The following is a 21003-nucleotide window of genomic DNA, read 5'->3' on the forward strand; positions in this document are numbered from 1 at the left end:
GCATTGCTTCTTCTCTCAGCTCTTCCTATAAACTTATGTGGATTTCCATTAAAAAGTTGAAAGTGAAAGAAAAGAGGTAGGCTTGATTTACGTATAAATAATCTTTGCTTAAACTGACCTAAAATAAACTGAGGTAGCATTGCAGTATTTCTTAGGTATAACTATAAAACACAAGGGAAGCGTACATTTCCATGAGGTAGAACTTTCATCAGTATATTTGATTGTCAACTTTTCCCTAATACAAGAGAGTCCAGAGTTACAGATTTATACAAAGGTGTCATAATGTCAACATTTTTAACCTTTGTGCCAGAAAATCCTTGTCATGGAGTGCTGTCCGTGTGCATTGCTGGATGCTTCATAGCATCCTTTGCCTCTACCCACTAAAATGCCAGTAGCATGGTGAAAAACACACACAAAAAAAGTTTCCATCATTGTTCCCTCTCACATGGAGAACAATTAATTTACACTAATTATTGGGCAATTGTTAATTGTTTAGCTAAATGACTGGGTACTTGGAAGAGATGAGACTGAGAAGGGGTAGCGAGTAATTCTGGGAAAGCGGTATGTTCAATGTACCTCACAGAATATGCACAGGCTGTGAGCATGTTTGTGTGCTATGCTCGCCAAAGTACATGCACTCTAGAAGAGCCCCTGAGTAACTCAGTAGAAAAGATAGGGAGAGACGGCTTCTCACCATGGCGGACCCTAGAGATAAGGCGCTTCAGGACTACCGCAAGAAGCTGCTTGAGCACAAGGAGATCGACGGCCGTCTTAAGGAGTTAAGGGAACAATTAAAAGAACTTACCAAGCAGTACGAAAAGTCTGAGAATGATCTGAGGGCCCTACAAAGTGTCGGGCAGATTGTGGGTGAAATGCTTAAACAGTTAACTGAAGAAAAATTCATTGTTAAAGCTACCAATGGACCAAGATATGTTGTGGGTTGTCGTCGACAGCTTGACAAAAGTAAGCTGAAGCCAGGAACAAGAGTTGCTTTGGATATGACTACACTAACTATCATGAGATATTTGCCAAGAGAGGTGGATCCATTGGTTTATAACATGTCTCATGAGGACCCTGGGAATGTTTCTTATTCTGAGATTGGAGGGCTATCAGAACAGATCCGGGAATTAAGAGAGGTGATAGAAGTACCTCTTACAAACCCAGAGTTATTTCAGCGTGTAGGAATAATACCTCCAAAAGGCTGTTTGTTATATGGACCACCAGGTACGGGAAAAACACTCTTGGCACGAGGCATTGCTAGCCAGCTGGATTGCAATTTCTTAAAGGTTGTATCTAGTTCTATTGTAGACAAGTACATTGGTAAAAGTGCTCGTTTGATCCGAGAAATGTTTATGCCAGAGACCATCAACCATGCATTATTTTTATGGATGAAATAGATGCTATTGGTGGTCGTCGGTTTTCTGAGGGTACTTCAGCTGACAGAGAGATTCAGAGAACGTTAATGGAGTTGCTGAATCAAATGGATGGATTTGACACTCTGCATAGAGTTGAAATGATCATGGCTACAAACAGACCAGATACACTGGATCCTGCTTTGCTGCGTCCAGGAAGATTAGATAGAAAAATACATATTGAATTGCCAAATGAACAAGCAAGTTTAGACATACTGAAAATCCACGCAGGTCCCATTACAAAGCATGGTGAAATAGATTATGAAGCATTTGTGAAGCTTTGAAGCTTTCAGATGGCTTTAATGGAGCAGACCTGAGAAATGTTTGTACTGAAGCAGGTATGTTCGCAATTTGTGCTGATCATGATTTTGTAGTACAAGAAGACTTCATGAAAGCAGTCAGAAAAGTGACTGATTCTAAGAAGCTAGAGTCTAAATTGGACTACAAACCTGTATAATTTACTGTAAGATTTTTGATGGCTGCATGACAGATATTGGCTAAATGTAAAAATAAAGTTAAAGAAAAAAAAAAAAGAAAAGATAGATGCCTATCAATTTTCCTATGTGACCACCTCAAAGTTTGCTCAATGGACTAATGAGTAATCACATTTATGTGGTAGTGAGATGAAGGTTTTATATGTGTTTTATTTCTCAATAAGCTTCATGTCGAATAAGTGTCCAACTGTTCAAGAACAAATACCAACAATGTTACTGATAAATCACAATTCCCTGAGGACAGTAACCTGCCAATCAATGGTGGGGAAAAAAAACTGGACCTTTCTGATAATAAATGAAGTCATTATTTGTCCTGGAATAGACACATAATCTGGATATAGATGTGCTTTGCCTTTCTCTCTCTCTCCCCCTACACTTTCTTTACGACTGTTTCTTGAGCTATTCTGTACCTCATTGTCCATCTAATAATGCTCCAATGTGTGTATTGTTACATAGAACATAATTTATTGCCATCGTTAAGGCAGATGTTCATGGAATTAACTGAACTCACCATGTCCCTACAATTCAGAAGTTGTTGTCCCTATAGAACGTTGTGATACCTATTAACGTACTTTTTATAATGTTAACTTGAGTTTCAGTAATGTCGCAAAAAATACGATATATGCTCTCATCCAGGGGAAATTTTTTGTCATCATTTTTCTCTTAGCTAGACAAAAAAAGAGTGGGTATATAGATGGTATACATATTTTGTTAGATTTATACCAAAGTACTTCACATTGTTTAGTGCTGTTAAAAATGGTATTGTATTTTTTGTTTCAAATTCCAGTTGTCTATCAAAGGTATATAGAGCAGCAACAACCTTTTGTACATTAAACTGGTATGTTACAACGTTGCAGCAACAGCTTATTCATGTCTGAATTTTCTTTTGGTCAATTGTTGGGGATTTTTTTACATAGACAATCATGTTATCTATGAACATAGATGGTTTTATTTCTTCCATCTCAAACTGTGTAACTTTCATTTTCTTTTTTGTCTTGTTGCATTAGTCAGGACTTTAGCAAACTGTTGAATAGGAGACATGAGAGGTGACATACTAGCCTTGTTTCCAGTCATAGGCTGATAGAATCTAGCTTCTCTCTACTGGATATGATGTTAACTCTACTTTTTAAAAATATGTTCCTTATTGATTTGAATAAATTCTCCACTATTTCTAATATGCTATGAATTTTTTTTTCATGAAAAAATGTGTTGGATCTTGTCAAACACTTTTTCTGCATAGATGGATATCATCCCATGATGTTTTTGTTAGCTTGTTGATGTGGTAAATTACATTATTTTATAATATTTCCAAGTATTGACACAGACTTGAAAAGCTACATAAGAAATACATCTTATGTAGTTGTGGTATACATTATACATAATTCTTTATATACCTTCTTAGATTTACTGTAGTAATAATTACTTGACAATGTTTACATCTATCTTTCTCTGCTTTTAATGTGTTTTATTTAGGCCATGCATATTTAAAGTGATTGTTGATATAGTTAGATTAATATCTACCATATTTGTACTCCTTACTAAAGTGGAACTTGTTTGATTCTTTTCATATCTTCCTCTCTTTACTTGCCTTCTGTGGTGTGAATTGAGTACTTTATGTGATTCCATTTTATCTTCTCTTAGGATATCAGTAATATTTTCTTTAAAAGTTTTTATAGTGAGTACTCTTAAATGTTTTTTGTTTGTTTAATTTATTTTTAAATTTCAATCAGTTATACTTGATTCTCTATGGAGAAAGTCCACAGGACTCCTCATATTGTTATTCTTAAAGTGCTTCTGTTCTGCTCAGGTGTTGATTTGATTTAAATTTGATAAAATTGAAACTGAACTTTTATGTCAATTTAGGAAGAATTGACTGCCTAACTAAATTAACTCTTCGAATCCATGAGCATTAAATACCTTCCTGATTATTTAGATGATTTTTAATAATGTTTCTTAACTTGTCTTATACAGGTTTTTAAAATTTCATTAGCTATGGTTTGAAGGATTTTATTTTTTATTCCATTATAAATGGAATAAGGCAGCACTATAGAATATGTTATGGTGAACAAAATGTTCTTAGTGTTAATAGGAGATGGGTTACATGAGAAAATGAATTTATCAAAACTACACAATGCAATTAAGATCTGTGTATTTTAGCTTATTTAATGTACTGGCTCTCAGTCAGAGGTTATTTTGTCCTACCCTCAAGGAATATTTAGCATGGTGTGAAATCATTCTTGTTTTTAACACCAGTGTGGAGGTGATAATGGCTCTATGAGTAAAATCCACAGATGCTACTGGACATTCTAAAACTCCTAAAACAGGTCCCATGTAACAAATAATTCTCCAGCCTAAAAGAGCAATAATGCTGCTGTTGAGAAACTCTTACATAAAGTGCGTGTGACTGTTAAAAATTACATTTGTAAAATTAAAAATATATATTGTTTAGTAACTCAGAGGACAACTTAGTAGACAATTTAGTATCTAAGAGTAAGTCAGGGTATTAATATAAATGTTAGTATACTTTGAAAGTATCAATGTACAAATTTTCTGAGAAGAGTTATATTTCACTGAACAAAAAATAAAATGCTTATTATGTAAAGGTAAATATGAAAATTTCAACAAATATTATAAATTGAGAAGCAATGCAAAAGCGATCTCTATCATTTTGAAACAATAGCATGCTGTTCCACAAAAGCTTCTCAACTACTAAATCAGATATGTGATTTTATTGAAGAAAAATCTAGTAAGTGTGACCAGTTTATATTAATAAGGGACACATTTTTGATAACTGGGAGAAGTTTCAGCTTCCATCAAATAGTTGAAATTTTCACCAGATTTATTTGCATATGTGTTTTTTCTTGAAATCTCTTTTATGCTGACATTGCCACTTCAGCACAAGCATGTGAAACCAATAGTTGATCATTATAAAGAACAGGCAAAGCATGATTGTTCATATAGCCACACACAGGAAAAGCTAGAAGGAATCAAACATGATTTCCTACACACCCCACGTTAGGATAGAGTTATATCCAAACCATCTTAAAGGCAGGCAGACTTAAAATATAAATAAATAATCTCTATAGATGGTGTCTTCATTTTTATTGAAAATTCTACTTAATTTTACTTAATGTACTTTATCAGAAGGATATTACTTTTGGTTGATTTATCTATAAATTAATTAAGGCATTTAGCTTCTATTTTCACTTTCAGTCATATGAAATTATTTCTTCACTCAAAATAATTAACCAAGTCCTATTCTACCCTGAAACCTCCCTCTACACTTTTTCTTCTTTTACTTTCAATCATTCCAAAACACCATTACATCTCTTTCACGTAATATCCAGGTTGCTTCCAAAATTACTCATATCTATCCATATATGTTCAGTATTGCTCCTGTACATGCAACATCAATGTAATTTTTTCAGTTTCTATAATATTATCATATTTACTATTTCCCATTATAACATTAATAAATGCTTTTATTTATTTAAACAAGGTGATTTTCCCGAAGACAATTGTATAAAAAACAGAGGAATTAGGTTTCTTAAAGTCATAGGAATATTCCTATAGAATATTGATTTTTACTCATTTCTAATTATAATACTGTAGGGGCTTTTCATTAATACATTAATGTTAGTGTTTTTAAAAAGTAATTATTTTTATCAATAAAATGCAAAATATTATTCTGTATATAATTGCATCCACTAGGGTATTTGCACTAGTGTGGCATCCCAAAATATTTTTTTGGATATGAAAGACTAAGATAAGATTTAGTCAAGAAATTATGTATTTAGTCGAAACTTCTTCTCAAGGATATTTTTCATTTGGACAATTAATGAAATCGGAATATTAGGTATTAAAAAGCCATCTTCTACATTGTTGCCTCAGTGTTGAATAAAATTCCAAATCTGACCCATTTTTGTGCTTAAAAATATACCAAAATCTATCCATTCTTTATGTCATAAAAAAATAACATCTTTCACTCACATACTCAATACATTCATATTGTCCCCTACTGTATTATCATATCTACTACATCTCTTTTAGATATTAAAGACCCAGAAATAAAGGAAACAGTGATTGTCTCTATTTTAAAGAGCAGGTTAGGTAAAATGGTTTCAAGTGTTATGAAAGCTGTAAGATTTGAAAGACAGAAAGAAATTTGGAGGTGGTTAAAGAAGCCCTAATGTGAAGGATGAAAAATATCTTGTTATTTGAAGAGTGAAAGAAAGTATATTTCTTCTAGGCAGAGAGAAGAACAAATAAAAACTTCAGTGTAGATCTAGGCTCTCCGGGTTCAATGAGCAGAAAGCTGTTCTGTTTTCTTGGGACTTGGTGAACCTCTTTGAAACAGAGCGAAGTGAAGTCAAAAAGACCATCTAGAAACCTTTCAAGATTATTTGTTCCATGGGATTGACTTTAGATCCTATATTTAATAGAGAAATGTTGAGGCTTTTATTTTTGAGATGGAGTTTCACTCTTTTTAAGCAAGTAAGTTATATGATCTGATTATATTTGAAAATATGAAACCAACTTTTCATGAATAAAAGATTGTACAGGGACAAGAAAACCTGTAGATAGATTGGTTAGGATAACAGTGAGATACTAAGTGAGAGATACGGTGCTTTGAGCAAAAATGATGAAAGTTAAAATGGAGAAAATTTCCTAAATCATGTCATATGATAGTGATATATTCAACTGCACTTGAGAATGGATTGCACAGAACAATGAAAGGAATAGATAATTATCCTATAGGTCTTTAACTTGATGAATTAGTTCCATTACTGTGCTTTTTACCCAATTGGCAAAACAAGAAAAGGAAAGTAAGGAGTATCATAGCATTCATTATTTTAAAATCAAAGTGTCTATGTTATGTGTTTTTCTGTTTTCTCTACTGAGTATTAGACCATGTCCTGGTTGGCTTGATCAAAATTAAAATGGAAAGAAAGTTGGTTGTATATATATGACACAGAAAATATGTTAATCATAGTTATAAGGTAAAATCCAAATGCATAAGAGAATTTCCTAGCAGCTGAAAATGAGAATTCAGGACTTTCTGCTGAGTAGGTTGGGGAAAATTTAAAATGTTGGTTGTAGCACTGGGAGAACAAGAGAGATAACTGAAAGCCATGTCTATCCAAACCATGTGGGTTCTTCATCACAAGTGGATCTTTGCATTGCTTGTCTTAGATTAGTTAGTAAAACAAAAGGAAGATATCTCAGTCCCCACTTTAGTCTCCGCAGCCCCCACACCAAAAATCCAGAATGTATCTGATGTTTTCATCATGTCTACGATCCAAACATAGTGCCTACCATATAGCCCAAAGTGTTCAAACTGCAAGAACAAAGATCAGTGCCCATGAATACATTATTAGTAAAAACAAAAAACAAACAAACAAAAAACTTATTTTTATGTCACGTTCTACTGCTAGGCAAGTTTGCCAATGCTTTGTAGGATCTTCCTATTAAGCAAAGAAGAGACTTAAGGAATGTACTATTTTCTGTTTTCCAGATAAAGCATCTGGAGGTCAGAGGTGATGCCCAAAGTTACAAAGCATAGCTGCAAACTAGTGGAGTCAGGCTCAAATAGATATTTTCAGATTTCAAGTACATCAATCATCAGACTTTCCTCTACATCATCCCTCGCCTTGGAGAATGAAATAGTTATGCAGGATTGCATAACTTGACCTCACTAGGACAAGAAACTCTCTCTGTCTTACAGACCCTCTTATCCAGGGGTTGCATTCACTGCAGGCTGCTAAAGGCTGCATCAGCTCACCTCACAACCCAATCATTCATAAAAGCTTTGAACTCAAAATATGTCAGGGACTTCACTACCTTGAACACAGGTTATGGATATATTTCGTTACTCAAAAATTGTTACTCCAGATTAAAAGTCTGAATATAAGTATCATCATCATTTTCAGCATTATCAGGCTTTATGTCTTTAAATATTATTTACAGAAAAAAAACACTGCTTAATTTTCTTCCTTTAAAGTCATATATACCATTGAAGTTTGAAGTAGCTCAGTTTTACTCAAAATCACACTGACACAATTATTTTTCATGGGGTTAGCATGGCCCTATGGCCCTGTCTCTTTTACAAGTATGAAGCAAATTTCTATAAAATGCCATTGGCATCCCTCTAAGGTTTCAAATTCACATGAGGAATTGGAAGGCAAAAATTACTCCAAATGTTTTAAGCTTAGAAAATTGAATGGAAACATAGAATGAAATTAAAGTCATTCCATCTTTTGTGATCATGTGAACATTATTTTTCAACTTTCTGATTTTTCGATTTTGAGGCAAACAGAGGATGTCAGTGTAGTGGCTCTGAGTGAGCAAAGAGAGGAATGGTATCACATGACATGAGAAACAGCTAGACGCTGAACTCCTTTTGGGTTCTGATGAGGAGCTTTAATTTTATTCTAGGACCAAGTAGGCTAGTTAGAAAAAGTTAAGATAATTTGAATGATTTGATAATTTGATTATAAGTACTCATTGGAGACATCAGCAAGGATTGTTTCAGTTAGTGGTCTGGAAAGTATGAAATTCAGATTGCAGTGGGTTGACCCGTGACAAAGTATATGGCAAGAGAGAAAGCAGGTATAGGAAACTCTTGGATATACATTTTTGTATGAATATGTGTACAGAATGCCCCCAAATTTAGAAACTACAAGTGACATAAGTCAAGAAAAAAATAAAATTCTGCATCTATTTGAGTGTGTGTGTGCTGAAACCAGAGATACTAAAACATGTATTGGGAAATTATCTGCTGTAGAGAAAGTATTGATTTAAAAAATACAAATTAGTCTATGAGAGGTGAGAAGATCTGAAATTTGAAGGTCAGGGAATATCATTAAAGAAAGGTACAGGCACAATGGAAAGAAATAGCTGATATACTTTCACACTGTTACCAGAATAGAATATAAAGTTTTTTCACCAGATATTTCATAATACCCATTTCACATCATAGTCTGAATAGAAACGTTGGAAAGAGGCAATCCAGACTTCATATCACATTCAGGTAATAAGTACTGAATCTGTTGCAAATTGCTTTCAATTAATTTCATTCTTTTCTTTCTTCTTTCTGAACTGTTCCCTATCCCCAGCAGTGATGTCTAATTGGCCAGAGGTTTTCCTTCTGGGTCTGACTGAGACCTATGCCCAGAGAAGTCCTCAGGCTCTCTACTTACTCATATCTCATTTTGTTAACCATTTCATTTGTTTAGAATGAGTTATAGGATATTGCTTAAAACTAATTACTGTAATGAGATTACCAGATTTTTCTGAGTTAATACATTACCCATTCAATGCTTAAAATATGCTTTCTAAAATCAAGGTCTTATGTAAAAATATACAGATTTAAAGGCAAAGGTTTCCTAATACATCAAAATTAGAAGTCTTCATTAGAAAGAAAGCTCATCTTCCCTCAGATGACTAAATGATGATGGATTTCCAAATTTGATTTATGTATAGATTTAATGCTTAAGTATACTCTGGAAAATAAGTGTTTGTAGAGTGATATAAAAAAGGGGGACATTGGGCTGGGCAGGGTGGCTCACCCTGTAATCTCAGCACTTTGGGAGGCTGAAGCGGGAGGATCACGAGGTCAGGAGATCGAGACCATCCTGGCTAATACGGTGACACTCCGTCTCCACTAAAAATACAAAAAATTAGCTGGGCGAGGTGGCAGGCGCCTGTAGGCCCATCTACTTCGGAGGCTGAGGCAGGAGAATGGCGTGAACCCCCAGGAGGTGGAGCTTGCAGTGAGCCATGATCTCGCCACTGCACTCCAGCCTGGGTGACACAGTAAGACTCCGTCTCAAAAAAAAAAAAAAAAAAAAGAAAAGAAAGAAAGAAAGAAAAGAAAAGAAAAGAAAAAGAAAGTGGGGGGACATTGTTGAAAAACACAAACCATTCTGAAGACAGTCATAAATCCATTATCTATTGAGAATCACGTAGAAAATGTTTTAAATATGATTAGATACTTTAGTAATGGATTGAAGGATTTCATCATTAAATTTTACTAGATTAATGGGAAAATACATGAAAATCAATAATATATAATTTAAAAAAATTATCTGTGGTTAAAAATGCATTTAGATATTCAGGCCAATATTTAATATTCCTTTAACAGAAATGCATGTATAGGTTTTATATATATATATATATCCTACATAAATGTATACTATGTACTATAATTACTTATATATAATTATGAAATATATATCCTTATATTTAATTTATGTAAATATGTCATATATATTCACATATATAATTATGGAATATATATATATCCTACACAATTTTATACAAATACATAGTATATTTCTCTTATGTGTATGTAGTGTGTGTGTGTATATACACACAATACAAATAAATTTACATAATGTACGTGGACCATATATTTATTTCACTATATTTCATGTTAACATTTGGTATGTTTGTTTTAATTTGGCAAGAGCTTTAATAAAGTATACCCTTTGCAAAAGTATAATGGGAAATAATTCAATTACTTAATTTTGGGAATATCTAAAGATGAAAGTTAACATTTTTTCCAACAATAGTAGAAGGATCATTAAGGAAACACAATTTCCTCAAGCAAGAGTTGGAAATTAAGACCCATGGGATGGGCAAACTATGTCAATTACATACTGATTCTATTAGTGTTTAGCTTTGGGCATTACTTGAAAATTTTCTCTATTGCTATCAATATTTTATTGCAAATGTCCTAAAAGCTAGTTCCTATTTATAATCATACTTGCATATGTGCCAGTATATTATCAACATCATATGATAAAGCTTTGAAAACCACTCTACCCTGATGTAAAACACGAAGTTTAAATATTAGATCAAAATTTTTATTATACTCTACGTACATTCATGAATTAAAAACCATAAAATGGTAAATTCTCTTTCTTGTCATTTTGTTGTTGTTGTTGTTCCCAGCCACAGGACAAAAATCTAAGTTTTCCTTTTTCCTTTCCCCCCTCGCACTCCCCGAGGAGCTGCTTTAGAAGCACCATGATAATTTATAATGTCATTTAATCTTAAATTATCTTAAAGTACAACAGACACATATTAATTTTTTTAATTTAAATATCTGATTCTACACACACAGAGACACTCACTCACACATATGCATATGTCAGCTTGGGTTTTAAAATCTTAATAATTAAGAAAAAGTTAATTTTTATTTGGGGCAACAGAAAGTTTTTCTTTAGAAAAGGACAAGAAAGAATTTTGGGAGGTGATGGAATTAATCTCTATTGTAATTGTGATCGTGATCATACAGAACTGCATATTTTAGTTAGCACTCATGAAATTGTAGAATAAATTTCTAAACATTTGTATTTAAATGACGCTTCAATAAATGTGACTGAGTATTGTAATTTCACTAACAAGATGAATGTTCTAATATCTCTGCTTATCATTGATAATATTTATTTTGGTAATATTTATATACATTTCTGACAAACACATTATAATGAAGCTCATATTCATTTCAAAATGCATATTATAGTAAACTGAGGTAGATTAATAAAAATTATTAAAACTAATAATATTTATTTTTGTTGAGCATGTGAAGAAATAGTTATTTATGTTGGAAATGTAAACTCATAGTTTTAGACAGAAATTGCACAGTTTCTCTCAAACTACAAAGACATACTTTTAAAAATTTTATGTTAAACTATTAATGAAATTATTAAATCTTTAATAAAAATATTTAGAAATGTGACCTTAAAAGCACTTTTTATATTTTATGGTTCTCAATAAGTAAGAATTCTATAGCATAAATAATATATGCCCACAATATGTAATTATTGTAATACATCTGTAAAACAAATTATAGATTTTGTCAATAATGTGTTGTAGTGTCGTGTGGCTGCTTTAAAAACTGATCACGAGCTTACTTGCTTAAGACAACAGACATTTATTCTCTCACAGTTTCTACAGGCCACAAGTCCAAAGTAAGTATTACTAGGTCAAAATCAAGATGTCAGTAGGTACATGCTCCCTGCAGAGGTTCTAAGGAGAGAATCAATTTCTTGGTTCTCCAAGCTTCCAGAAGGCTAACATTCAGCATTTCTAAGCTCGCGGCTACATTACCACAACCTTGAAGCCAGCATCTTCAAATCTCTGTCTACTCATATTCCGATTGCCTTCTCCTCTCTGTGTGTCAAATTTAGCTGTGCCTCCATTTTATAAGGATACCTGTGATTGCATTTAATGCCCAGATGGATAATTCAGTAGAATCATGGCACCTCAAGACTCTTCATTTAATCACATCTGCAAAGACACTTTTTCCAAAGAAAGTAATTTTTATAGGGTCTAGGGATTAGAATCTGATATCTCTGAGGGCCATTTTAGTAATGGGATACCTTTATAAGGAAGACACATATAAATACCTATAAAAAATTCTGGAAGAACCCATAATAATAAAAACTGTTAAAATATTTAACATTGCAGAAGGCAAATGCTTATACTGAGAAACTGTATTAGTAAGTCTATTTATAACATTAACATTTAAAGATACATATTTATATACTCTGGCATAAAATACCATATGTATTATTTACATAGAGTTTACCTACAATGTATATTAACATAGATTTCTTATGAGTGATAATATGCATGTGATAATGTAGATTGATTAAAACCTTAGATTGTTTAATAAACTCAAAATACTATTTATACCCTTAAACTAAAATAACATTATAAAACAAGTAATTGTTAAATATTTATTGTTTGTGCTTAATATAATCTTTTTAAAAGGCTTTTATGAGTTTATTAAAGATAGTCCTAGCAATTTTTGAGATTAAAAACATTTATGCTTATAAATGATACTTTATACTACTAGAACATATTCTCCAAAGGGACGTTTTTTAAAAATGCTGTCATTGGTCATTAGAGAAAGGCAAATCATACCACAATGAGATAACATCTCACTCCAGTTAGAATGGTGATCATTTAAAAAAGTCAGGAAACAACAGATACTGGAGAGGATGTGGATAAATAGGTAGGCTTTTACACTATTGGTGGGCATGTAAATTTGTTCAACCATTGTGGACGACAGTGTGGCAATTCCTCAAGGATCTAGAACTAGAAATACCATTTGACCCAGCAATCCCATTACTGGGTATATACACAAAAGGCTATATATCATTCTACTATAAAGACACATGCACACGTATTTTTACTGAGTCACTATTCAGAATAGCAAAGACTTGGAACCAACCCAAATGTCCATCAATGATAGACTGAATATAGAAAATGCGCCATATATGCACCATGGAATACTATGCAGCCATAAAAAGGATGAGTTCATATCGTTTGCAGGGACATGGAAGAAGCTGGAAACCATCATTCTCAGCAAACCATCACAAGAACAGAAAACCAAACACTGCATGTTCTCACTCATAAGTGGGAGTTGAACAATGAGAACACATGGACACAGGGAGGGGAACATCACACACTGGGGCCTGTTGAGGGGTGGGGGTTAGGGGAGAGATGGCATTAGAAGAAATACCTAATGTAGGTGACTGGTTGATGGGTGCAGCAAATCACCATGGCATGTGTATACCCATGTAACAAAACTGTACATTCTGTACATGTATCCCAGGAATTAAAGTATAATAATAATAATAAAAGTTATTTTAATAAAGTATTTTTATATTTAATTTCTATGATTTATTAAAGTCTCTGGAGAAATTTAAAAAATAAAACTCTACAAGTAATTTATTGTTCTTTTTTTTCTTATTAGGAAAAATTTTTTTTTCAGATGAAATCATCTCATAACAATGACACATATTGTTGCTATGAAAAAAGATTGTTGTCTTTTCAGATTAATATTAATGAGAAAATTTCAAATTTTTCCCATGTAGAAATATAAAAGGAAAAATGAAACACATATTATTACCATTATCCAACATTTATTTTGTTTTTCTTTTTTTTAACTTTTAATTTTTATAAGTACATAGTAGATATATATATTTGTAGAGTACATGAGCTATTTTGATTCAGGCATACAATGTGTAATAATCCCATCAGTGTAAGTGGGATATCCATCATCACCTCAAGTGTCTGTATCATTTCTTTCTGTTACAAACATTCCAATCATAATTTTTTTAGTTATTTTAAAATGTAAAATAAACTGTTGTTGACTGTTACAACCTTATTTTCCTATCAAATATTATACATTATTCATTTGATCTAACTATACTTTTGAACCCATTACCCATCCCTCCCCACCCGCCCAATCCTCCACAGTATCTGGTAACCATCTTTCTAATCTCTATCTCTTCATGAGTTCAATTGTTTTAATTTTTATCTTCCACAAATGAGTAAGAACATTCAGTGAAGTTTGTTTTTCTGTGCTTGGCTTGTTTCACTTAACATAATAACCTTCAGTTTCATCCACGTTGTTGCAAATGAGAGAATCTCATTCTTTTTATGGCTGAATAGTACCCCATTGTATATACACACCACATTTTCTTTATCCATTCCTCTGTTGATGGAAACAGGTTGCTTCCAAATGTTGGCTATTGTGAATGGTGCTGCAATAAACATGGGAGTGCAGATACCTCTCTGATATACTGATTTCCTTATTTTGGGGTATATACCTAGCAGTGGGATTGCTGGAACATATGGTTGTTTTATTTTTAGTTACTTAGAAATCTCCATACTGTTCTCCATAGTGACAGTACCAATTTTTCATTCCCATCAACAGTGTATGAGGGTTTCCTTTCCTCCACATCTTCACCAACATTTGTTATTGCCTGTTTTTTATTATTATTATTATTTTTGATAAAAGCCATTTTAACTGGGGTAAGAAGATATCTCACTGTAGTTTTGATTTGCATTTCTCTGATGAGTGAGGATTTTGAACACCTTTTTATGTATCTACTTGCCATTTAAATGTCTTATTTTGAGAAATGTCTATTTAGATCTTTTGATTACTTTCAATCACTTTACTAGTTCTTTAGATAGAGATGTTTGAGCTCCATGTATATTCTGCTTATTAATCTCTTGTTTACAGATAATAGTTTTCAAATACTTTATCTCATTCTGTGAGTTGTCTCTTAACTTTGCTGATTGTTTCTTTTGTTTTGCAGAAGGTTTTAAGCTTGAGGTAATTCTATTTATCGATTTTTGCTTTGGTTGTCTGTACTATTGTGGCAATACTCAAGAAATCTTTGCCCAGATAAATGTCCTTGAGAGTTTCCCCAATGTTTTCTTTCAGTAGATTCACAGTTTCAGGTATTATACTTATGTTTTTAATCCATTTTGTTCGGTTTTTGCATATGGTGAAAGATAGGGATCTAGTTTCATTTGCCTGCATATGAATATCCAATTTTACCAGCATCATTTATTGAAGAGACTGTTTTTTCCCCCAATTTATGTTGTATGTTCTTAGAATCTTTGTTGAAAATGAATTCCTTGTAGATGTATGGATTTATTTCTAGGTTCCCAATTCTGTTCCAATGGTCTACGTGCCTGTTTTTTGTTTGTTTTGTTTTGTTTTGTTTTTGCTTAAGATGCCTTAGGCTGTTCTGGGTATTTTGTAAATTTTAGGAGGTTTTTTTTCTGTTTCTATGAAGAATGTCACAGATTTTGTTATGAATTGTACTGAATTTGTAGATTGCTTAGGCTAGTATGGACATTTAAACAATATTGATACTTCCAATTTATGAACATGGAATACCTTTTCATTTTTTGTGTCCTCTCCAGTTTCCTTTGTCAATGTATTATAGTTTTATTATCGAGATATTCTACTTTGATTAAGTTTATTCCTAGGCATTTTATTTTATGTATAGCTACTGTACATTGAATTACTTTTCTTGATTTCTTTTTCAGATTGTTCACTATTGGCATATAGAAATGCTTTTTTTGTATGTTAATTTTGTATTTTGCAACTTTACTGAATTTGTGTATCATTCTAATAGTTTTTTGGTGGAGTCTTTAGATTTTTTCCATATATAAAATCATATAATCTACAAACAAGGACAATGTAACTCATTCATTTCCCATTTGGATGCTTTTTATTTCTTTCTCTTTCCTGGGTGCTCTAGTTAGGACTTCCAGTACTGTGCTGAATAATAGTGGTGGAAGTAGTAATCCTTGTTGTCTTCCAGATCTTAGATGAAAGGCTTTCAGTTTTTACATATTCAGTATGATACTAGCTGTGAGTTTGTCAAATATGGCTCTTATTATGTTGTGGTATGTTATTTCTATCCCCATTTTTTTTTGAAGGTTTTTTTATGAAAAGATACATATTTTATCAAATGTTTTTTTAGCATTAATTAAAATTATGATACTGTTTTTATTTTTCATTCTGTTTATATATCACATCAGTTGATTTGCATATATTGAACCATCCTTCTACCCTTCAGATAAATCCTATCCAAAAGGTCAAGATAAATGACCTTTTACATGTGTTATTAACTGCAGTATGCTAGTATTTTGCTGAGAATTTTTGCATCACTGTTCATGTAGTTTTTTTTTTTTTTTTTTTTTTGATGTGTCTTCATCTGGTTTGGTATCAGGGTAAAGTTAGTCTTGTAACATGAGTATAAAGTATTCTCTCCTGTTTTTGGAATATTTTGACTATAATTGGTTCTAGCTCTTCAAATGTTTGAGAAAATTCAGTAGTAAAGTCATCAGGTCCTAGGGTTTTCTTTGCTGGAAGATGTTTTATTATGCCTTTGATTTCATTATTGTTAGTGATCTATTCAGGTTCTGGATTTCTTCATGATTCCATCTTGGTATGTTGTATTTGTCTAGGAATGTATCAATTATTTTTTCTACGTTTCATAATTTATTAGTACAGAATTAGTCATAGATAGTAACATCTAATGGCCCTTTGAACTTTGGTGATATCAGTTGTGATGTTTCCTTTTTCATCTCAGGTTTTATTCACTTAGGTGTTTTTTATTCTTAGTCTGGATAAAGATTTGTCAATTTTATTTATCTTTCCAAAAAACCAATTTTTGGCCAGGCGCGGTGACTCGCGCCTGTAATCCCAGCACTTTGGGAGGCCGAGGCGAGTGGATCACGAGGCCAAGAGATCTAGACCTTCCTGGCTAACACGGCGAAACCCTGTCTCTACCAAAAATACAAAAACTTGGCTGGGGGTGGTGGTAGGCACCTGTAGTCCCAGCTGCTTGGGAGCCTGAGGCAGGAGAATGGCGTGAACCCCGGATGCGGAGCTTGCAGTGACCCAAGATGGCACCACTGCACTCCAGCCTGGGCAACAGAGCGAGACTCTGTCTCAAAACAACAACAACAACAATAACAACAATGTTTTTATTACATTGATATTTTGTATTTCTATTTGTTTTAATTTTATTTATTCCTATTTCGATGTTTATTTACTCTTTGAATATTTTTGTGTTTTTATTTCTTTTGCTTTTCTACTTGTTGAAAATGAATTGTTAGGTTGTTTATTTGAAGTTTTTCTACTTTTGTGATGCAGGTGCTTATTGCTAAAACTTTCCTCTTAATAATGCTTTTGCTATATCCCATAGGTTTTGGTATGTTTTGTTTCCATTTTAATTTGTTTCAATAATTTTTTTTTAATTTTCTTTTTAATTTCTTCATTTACCCACTGGTCATTCAGGAGCATATTGTGTAATTTCTATATGTTTCTGTAGTATCAAGCATACTTCCTGTCATTGACTCCTAATTATGTTTTATTGTGATTAAATAAAAGCTTGATATTATTTCAATTTTTTTGAATTTTTTAACATTTGTTTTGTGATCTAACATATGGTCTAGTCTGATGATCCATGTGCTGAGGGAAAGAATGCACATTCTGCAGCCACTGGAAAAAATGTTCTGTAAATATCTATTAGGTTCATTTGGTCTATAGTGCAGATTAAATCCAATTTTGTTGATTTTCTGTCTGGATAATCTGTCCAATGCTGAAAGTGGGATCTTGAAGTCTCCAGCTATTAAGGTTTTAAGGTCTCTCTCTCTCTCTTTAGTTCCAATAATACTTGTGTTATAAATCTGGGTGCACTAGTATTGGAGGCATATATAGTTACAATTGTTATATCCTTTTTGCTGAATTGACCCCTTTATCATTAAAATGACCTTCTTTGTCTCTTTATTGTTTCGTTCTGAAATCAATTTTGTCTAATATAAGAATAGCTACTCCTTATCTTTTTTTTTTGTTTTTTATTTGTATGGAATGTCTTTTTCACATCTTTATTTTTAGTATATGTGTACCTTTATAGGTGAATTGTGTTTTCTGCAAGCAACAAATAGTTGGGTCTTGTTTTATTTTCCCCAATTTAGTCACTCTATGTCTTTGATTTAAGACTTTAGCACACTTATATTCAATGTTATTATTTGTTTCCCGGTTGTTTTGTGGTTTTTTATTCCTTCCTTGCTTCCTGTCTTTTCTGTGAAGGTGATTTTCTATGGTGGTGTGCTTCAATTTCCTGCTTCTTATTTTTTTTGTATATCTGTTGTAATTTTTATTTTTTGATTTGAAGTTGACATGAGGCTTACAAAGAACATCTTATAACCCATTGTTTTAAACTGTTGAAAACACTGATTGCAAAACACAAATAAACTAACAAACAGGCAAAGAGAAAACTTATACAATTTCTACATTTTAAATCAACATTCCTCACTTTTTAACTTTTTGTTGTTTCTATTTATATCTTATTGTCTATGTCTTCAAAAGTTGTTGTAGTTACTATTTTAAATACATTAATCTTTAATCTTTCTACTCAAAATATGAGTATGTAGCACAACATAATTATGGTGTTACAATAATCTGTGTTTGTGTACTTAATATTAACAGTGAGTTTTGTACTTTGAGATTTTTTTTTTTTTCTCAGTATCAACATTTTTCTTTCAATTTAAATAACTCCTTTTAGCATTTCCTGTAAGACAGGTCTGATATTGATGAAATCTCTCAGCTTTTTTGTTTGTTTGTTTGTTTGGCAAATTCTTTATTTCTCCTTCATGTTTGAAGAATATTTTCACTGGATATGCTATTCTAGATTTTTCCTTTGGAAGTATAAATATGTCATGCTACTTTCTCCTGGCCTGTAAGTTTTCCACTGAGAAGTCTGCTGCCACAAATACTGGAGCTCCTTTGCATGTTATTTATTTCTTTCCTGTGTTGCTGCTAGGATCATTTTGTTATTCTTTACGTTTGGCAGTTTGATTATTAAGTGTCTTAAGGTCGTCTTATTTGGGTTAAATCTGCTGTTTGTTCCATCACCTTATAGTACTTGAATATTGGCATCTTTTTCTAGGTTTGGAATGTTCTCTGATATTATCCCTTTGAATAAAGTTTCTACCCTTATCTCTCTCTCTTGTCTTTTTGAGGCCATTTTTCTATATATTGAAGTTGTGCTTCATTCTTTCTTAACATTTTGTTTCCTCTGACTGTGTTTTTCTACATAGCCTGTTTTCAAGCTTACCAGTTCTTTTTTCTGTTTGATGTAATTCTGCTGCTAAGAGATTGTGATGCATTCTTCAGCATGTTAATTAAATTTTTAAGCCCCAGAATTTATGCTTGATTTTTAAAAATTATTTTAATTTCTTTTTTAAATTTATCTGATAGAATTTTGAATTTCTTCTCTGAAGTATCTTCTATTTTATTGAGTTTTTTCAAAATAGTTATTTTTAATTCTCTGTCTTAAAGATTACATATCTTTGTCATCTGGGATTGATCACTGGTGCTTTAGTTTGTCTGGTGAATTTATGTTTTCCTGAATGATCTTGATGCTTTTGAATGTTTGTCAATGTCTGGTCATTGAAAAGTCAGGTATTCATTGCAGCCTTTGCAGTATGGGCCTCTGTGTATCCTCTTTCTTGGGAAGGTTTTCCAAGTATTCAAAGAGAACTGACTATTGTAATCTAAGACTTTGGTAACTACAACTATATCTGCATTAGGAGGTTCTCCAAGCCCAGTAATTCTGTGGCTCTTGCAGACTCATAGAGAAGCTGCCTTGATGATCCTCGCTAAGATCTAAGAGATGTCTCTGGACTACTAGGCAGAGACTTTTGTTCTCTTCTCTTACTTTCCCCCAAACAAAGGAAGTCTCTGTCTCCATGCCGAACTGCATAGAGCTGGGGTAAGGTGAATAAAGCACCCCTGCGGCCACCACCACTGGGACTGTGTTGGGCCAGACCCAAAGCCAGCACAGCCCTGGGTCTCACTCAAGGTCAGCAGTGACCACCACCTAGCCACCACCTATGTTCACTTAAGGTTCTAGAGTTCTTCAGTTAGTAGGTGGTGAATCCAGCCAGGATTGTGTCTTTCTGTTCAGGGCAGCGAGCTCCTCTCAGCCCTGGGCAGGTCCAGAAATGTCTTCCAGGAACCAGGGCCTAGAGTTGGAAAGCCTAGGAATATACTCGGTGCTCTATTCTACTGCTGCTGAGATGACACCTAAGCCACAAGACAAAGTCCTTCTGACTATTTCCTCTCCTTTTATCAAGCAAAAAGTCTCTCCTCGTGATGACAACCATGTCAGACCCATGGTGACTACTGCTCACTGCTGCCAATGTTCACTCAAGGCCCACAGTTCTTCAGTCAACTTGTGGTGAATGTTACCAGGCCTGGATCTTTCCCTCTAGAGAACCGGGAGCCCCTCTGGCACAGAGAAAGTCCAGAAATGCTGTCCAAGAGGCAGGCCTTGGAACTGGGAACCCTAGAAGCCTGCTTGGTGCTCTATCTCTCTGTGGTCAACTTGGTACCCAAGCTGCAAGACAAAGTCTCTTTAATCTTTTGTCTCCTTTCCTCAAGCAGAAGAGATCTCTCTCTAAAGCCATCATAGCTCAGAATGTGCTCACTCACATGTGAAGTCAGCATGACACTGGATCTCACCGTAGGCCCACCTTGAATCCTGCCTGGCTACTGCTGTGTTTATTCAGGGCCCAGTGGGCACTTCAGTCAGCAGCTGATAAATCTTTCCAGAACTGAGTTCTTCCCTTCAAGACGGTAAGTTCTCTTCTCACCCAGGTTGTGTTTAGGAATGTCATCTGGGAGCTAGGGTCTGAAATAAGGGCCTCATGACTCTTCCTGGTGACCTGTTCTACTGTGGCTGAGCTAAAACCCAAGCTCCAAG

General features: G+C 33.4%; 1 pseudogene across 1 annotated transcript; it reads left to right on the forward strand.

The window, feature by feature from the left end:
• Positions 1 to 682: 682 nt before the first annotated feature.
• Positions 683 to 1869, forward strand: LOC111528901 (annotated as a pseudogene). Its single transcript, XR_002727194.2, has one exon. The product of XR_002727194.2 is annotated as a 26S proteasome regulatory subunit 10B pseudogene (transcript).
• Positions 1870 to 21003: the final 19134 nt, after the last annotated feature.

This window comes from Piliocolobus tephrosceles, chromosome 4 (genome assembly GCF_002776525.5).
Source record: "Piliocolobus tephrosceles isolate RC106 chromosome 4, ASM277652v3, whole genome shotgun sequence".
Lineage (NCBI taxonomy): Eukaryota > Metazoa > Chordata > Mammalia > Primates > Cercopithecidae > Piliocolobus > Piliocolobus tephrosceles.